We start from the raw sequence: 6,067 nt of genomic DNA, 5'->3' as shown, positions 1-6,067 counted from the left end.
TGGCTCAAACAGAGCTGGGGAGAGTGAGAATACAATATTCAGGTTACTTCCAGTCCCAATGGACCAGTCACTTACCCTACGTCACTTGTACCTCAGATCTCAAACCAAAGACAATGCTTGTAGCAAATCCTATAACAAACTAACTAAAGGTTTCTTAACTGGGAAAAAGAAATGGGAGTTATTTACAAGGTTAAAGCAAGTAAACATACACACATAGCTGAGGTACAATCTGATGTTCAAAAGGTAATAATCAAAAATATAAATCTATAATAAACAAGCTTTTATGTCCTTTCTGGCTATCCCAAGCTAAGCAGCATGGGGACCTCTTGTTTGTGTTTAGGAATTTCTGCCCCTGAGAGTCCAGACAGCAGAAAGATAATAATTTCTTCTTAACACCCATTTTTATTCCCTTCCTCCACTGGAACTAGAGATGCTGCCACACCCCCCTGATGTGAAGTGGTTTCCATCATCGACAGGGTTTACGGTTTGGTTCAGTGGCTCTCAGCACTCCCCACTGTACAAATTGTTCCAGTGGCCCTGCCCCCAGCATTCAAGCTGTGGCGGGATGAGGGCTTGTGGCTATACCCTCTTCCCCTGCACGTGAGGGGTGGGTGGGTTTGCAATCAACGTTTTTCATCCACAATGGCATATCTGATGGCTGTAGACCTTCTTTTGTTGAGGAGGAGATAACAGCTCTTGTGGTAAACTAGCATTTAGCACTTAGTAATGCTTCTCCCCTGACTAGGGGTGGGGGGTGGGGAAGGAAGGGGGAGGTTTACAGTCTTAGCAAACATTTTTATAGTCCCAGAGCAAATATTTAAACAGTACCTTATAATATGGGATACAGATAATATAAGTAGGGTTAAGACATGCAGCATCCTACATGCATTCCATAAAGTTGAAACACGTTCGTATAACGCTAATATCTATTTGAGCAATACTAGCACACAGATGAACCAGACTGATTTCCAACTATGTGTTTCTCTGTTCAGTAAGGCCCAGGGCCTCGGGTATGAGCTGACACTTGGGCTGCCAGCCTCACAGGGGTGCTGTGATTAACTAATCTTTATAAGTTATAGTGTATGTATTACAGTAGTACTCTAGCCAAAATCAGGTTCCCATTGAGCAAGAGACTGCCTCTGCCCTAAAGAGCTCATAGGCCAGATCGGCAAAACAGACAAAGGAAGGATTATTATTCCCATTTTATAGATAGGTAATTTAGGCCCAGAGAGATTAAGTGATTTGCCCAAGTTCACACAAAGTCTTTGTCACAGCCGGCGCATGAACCCAGCTCTCCTGAGCTGTACTCCACTGCCTTAAGCACAGCTTCCTTTTTGAAAGTACTGTGACAATGAAAAGGGATTTAACTGCCCATCTGTTTATAGGGCATTTGGTCTCATTATCGCTGTGTACCCTGAGGTGATAAGATGCCTTCCCCGCTCTGCATTAAGGTGAGGTTCTATACATCCACACAAACCTTTGGCTTTTAGAAATAAAACTGAAAAGTAAACAATAAAAGCAGCAAAGCACAAGACTGTCTTTCATGGCCAAATACTTCAGAGCACCGCAGGCTCTGCCTTTCCTTTATGTGTTTTAGAGAAACCTTTCATATTGGCTTGTGCGCAAGTTTACAAGGCTGCCATTGCTGAGCCTACCCAGCCAGGTGCGGAGTGCTCTCCAAGCAATGTCAGTGGGAGAGGAAGGAGCTCAGCACCTTGCAGAATCAGGCTCAGGGTGTTAGAAAGAAGACACAGTGTGGGACCAGTCCTGTTCCCACTGAGCAGTTCTGTGTTACTAGGGCATTCCCCACTCACTTACATGGCAGAAAAGCTGTGGTTTGTAGTTTGCCATTCCTTGCTGGCACAGTCATGGAAAAGAGCACAGCGTAATGAACTACTGAGACATCCCAAAATGTACTGCTCGAGGTAAGGCTCTGTCTCACAGGACAACGTTTCAGCTTTGGACCCTGAGCTGGAACACAATTAGAGAGATTGACTCTGATCCTGATTTGGCAACCGGGAGCCATTCTGGTGGTGCACAAACAAAAGTTTGGCTGAGATACTGAGGAGGATTTCTTCAGCCCTGGATGGTGTAAGAGCCACCAGAGTGCCTTCTACACAGTGTCCCTGGGCTGGAATGGCTCCTGGGGACTATGGGCAGCCCATTCAATTTGGAGCAGCCCTTACTCTAAAATGGGCCTTGGGGCTTGCCTGGTACTAAACCTCCCTGGATCAGGGTAGCAACAGTTGCTTACAATTCACCTTTGCCTCTCCCCAGTCAATCGCCTTTGCAGCAAGAATTTGTGTAGAAGTCATTGAGTTTTGTTTGTTTGTTGTTTGTCTTTCAGTTATAAAAATGCAATGTTTGCAACAATTGTCTTTCCCTTTTCGGTAATAAATATTGCATGTTCAAACATCAAAGCAGATCAGACAGCCTGTAAACCTATGGGTCTGTTTCTAAGTAAGCTTCTCGTGCTCAAAAAGTGTAGAGATTTCCTGCAAACACTTCTTCAGTGAAATCCTAAAAGTGGTCAAATGACATTTGCAATGCTGCCTCATTCTGATTTTGTTTTTTCCCTTCCCACTTACCACATGCACTTCTTTTGAAATCACCTATTAAAAGTGAAAATGGGTCAAGAAAGAGGAAAGTTAGATGAAATCCCCAAAACAACTTTAGAGTGATGGTAGTGTGAAAAAAAAAATCTACATAAGCTTTATGTGGGAAAGGTGCTTAGCTGACTGCTTGTCACCACACATATAACCGTATTTTCAGTACATGTAGTTCTACTTTGTGGTGCAAATATTTTCACAACTGATTTATAAAGAAAGTAAATGGAAGTTGAATCCCAACACTTTGATAAGTGAGGCAGTAAACACCTTCCCATCTCTGTAGCTAGATTATAGACCTGCTGTAAATACTGCTGTTGAAATGTTCAGGCTCTATCAAGCCTCAGAAACTGCTAAGCATCTGAAAGTAAGCAGGTGCAGACCTCCTTCTGCCTTGGTAGTAGCTGTGAAAACCAGTTAATGAGTTCCAGGGCTGTCTATTGGTGTCTTGGCTGAGGCTGTGGCTATGCCACAGCTGAATACCTAGGGCATTAGATATGGAATATGGGTTCTCAGAAAGTCCCAATTCCCTCCCCCAACTAGGTTCTCTCAACAAGGCTGGGGACGTTTGGATCCAGATGCAGTCCAGGGGTGGCCAACCTGAGCCTCAGACGGAGCCAGAATTTACCAATGTACATTGCCAAAGCGCCACAGTAATACATCAGCAGCCCCCTATCAGCTCTCTCCTGCCCCCCCTCCCCGGTTTCCATTGCCTCCCGCCCACCGGCAGCTCCGCTGATCAGCACCTCCCCCTCCATCCCTGCCTGCACTTCCTGATCAGCTGTTTCGTGGTGTGCAGGAGGCTGGGGGGGTGGGGCAAGGGAGGCTCAGGGGAGGGGGTGGGAAGGGGTGGAGTGGGGACAGGGCCTGTGGCAGAGCCAGGGGTTGAGCAGTGAGCACCCCCAGCACATTGGAAAGTTGGCGCCTGTAGCTCCAGCCCCGGAGTCGGTGCCTGTACAAGGAGCCGCATATTAACTTCTGAAGAGCGGCACGTGGCTCTGGAGCCACAGGTTGGCCACCCCTGCTCTAGTCCCAAACATTGTAAAGTTCTTTACTGACTGACTGCACCAGGAGCAGGGCAGTGATGAATCAGGCATCCAGTTGCTGACCCAATAGGTCTAATATGTGACCAAAGCAGAACGCTCCGCTCCCCTGTGCAAGATGTATTGCTTACACTCATGTGAAGAACTACCTAAGGGAACAGAGGGTGATGAACCAGGTAGCATTGAACAGCTATACTTGGGATGAATTTAGCCCTGAATGCATCAATGGACCACAGGCAGAAGCTGCTTGTGCTGAGTAATGCTGATGAAGGAATACGAGGCAATCCCATGTACTGCCATGTGGTGTCATTCAGCTTCAGGAAACAAAAACGCATTTTTTCCATAGGTGGATATTTGTCCATACATGGAAATGTCTTAAGTGTATGTGTGGGAGGGAGGCGGGGGAGTAAATTTTTAGCCTATTAGGAAACATGCAGGTTTGACCAGATGATGTACTAGTGATTTCAAACAGCAAACACACCTAGGAAAGCCATGTCAGCCCACAGGAGCTGAAGGAAATGGATTTTTTCATACGTGCTGGGCATGTGTCTCTGAGTTTGTTCTTCCTTTTGTTTTACCCACTTCTCTACAACACTGAAATGTCTGCTTTGCTAATAGTGTCAGGAAGGCTGTGTGGGAACTCGCTGCATGTGACAATGTTACAGAAGCACTGCATTGAAGTTCACAGCTACAAGAAGGACAATCTTGTTTTTGAACAGCTGAAGGAAAAATGTTTCCAAATGTCAAATGCAGTTTCTGAAATGTACTACTCTGAGCGCCACCAGCTTAATCTACCGAAGCCTTAGGAATAATGTATCATCTGCCTTGTGGTGGAAATAATTAGCACCTCTGACATTAAGAGCATTCACATACCATACAACTACATGAAAATAATCACCTGCAATGCTGAAGCCCAATGGCTTGAAATGGCACATTTTCAGCCTCAGTGCTCAAATGCTTGATTTCCATGGGTTTAAAGTGAGCTATAATACTCTTTTTGGGGGTTGATCCTGCAAGGTGCTGAGTGCCATCAATCTACCAAAGCCTGGCATGGCTGTTAAGGGAGAAGGCACTCAGCTCTTCAGAGGAACTCTCTTTAAAAGTGGCATTTGGTGAATTACGTTTCAACATTAGTTTTGAAAGAAAGAAAAGCAGATGAAAAGCTGCACTCCTATGCTTTAATGAGCCAGAGGCAGGTGCCACTGATGAAAAAAATGTTCACAGACATTTTTGACAATTTGGTGCCCCTGATTTTGCACCCCCAGAATAATCCACAATGAATAAGGATGAAAAATAGGATAGCCCCTTTTCCTACCATTCCTATCTCCATTTCTAGTGCTCCCATCACAATAGTGTCTTGCTCCCAGCTAATATTTAGTTATTGTAGATGGGCTCCAGTTGAAGAGGTTCACCGCACTTTCAGTAAGAACTGTACAAAGCGAGACAGCAGCCCTGCTTCTGAGCTGTTCCTTGCAGAAGGTGCCGCTCTGGGAGGGCTCAGAGTAGCTTTAAGCCACTTTAGCACAGCCTGACTTCTGGGCTGGGCTTTGGCCCAGGGCTTTGAATGGCCTCCTGTGGGCTGTTTTATGGTCCCAGAGCGCTGGAGTGCGGATCACTCTGGTCATACCCATTTCCTTCCAAATACACCTCCCCTGGGCATGTTCCTATGCCTAGGGCTGCATGGAGAGGGGATGCAGAGCCGTTCTGTTAGCACTATACCACCCAGGGAACCACTCTATGCTGGGAGTATGCCACATGGGGTCACTTAATGGAGGCTGAGCTGGAGTAAAGGGGTCATGAAGAACTGAAGTTACTTGCCCGAGAGGCATTGGTGACTGATAGATTTGGAGTGGATTTAAGAGTCAGGTGATACGCTTTGGTTCTTACAATGACTTGCAAATCACTCAGCATTTCTGCTCAACCCTATGGAAATACATGTATTTAGAGGCTCAGTCCCTTCACTTTGTGATTCATATACTTTGTTTTAACCTCTTTACCCTGAAAGTCTTTGCTACCACATGCAAAACATACAATGGCCTTTGTTGCTAGACTGCCTTGCCATAACTTCAGGTTTCTGCTCATTTGATAACACATCTCTATGCTTGTACCATAGATTAGACAACTGAGGACAGGTCTGACCCTTACTTTTTCCAACTTTCCAACATTTTGAACCCTTAAAAGACAAAAATCCTACTGAAAATACTAACAGACTCTTGTCTGACATGGTGCTACAAATGTGGCTCTCGGCCTAACCATAGCTTGTGCATTCTGGGTTGTGGGGAGGGGAGCATTGCTTTTTGTTAAGGAGATTGTGGGCTTCATGTACCTGTTGTTATTAACATCTATCTTGAAAGCTATGAGTCATATGAGTGCTGTCAAATGTTGCATATGCCTTATAGGTGATATCAGCTCTGGCTG

This window comes from Mauremys reevesii, linkage group 9, assembly GCF_016161935.1.
Source record: "Mauremys reevesii isolate NIE-2019 linkage group 9, ASM1616193v1, whole genome shotgun sequence".
NCBI classification, from domain to species: Eukaryota; Metazoa; Chordata; order Testudines; family Geoemydidae; genus Mauremys; species Mauremys reevesii.
This window is presented reverse-complemented; position numbering follows the sequence as displayed.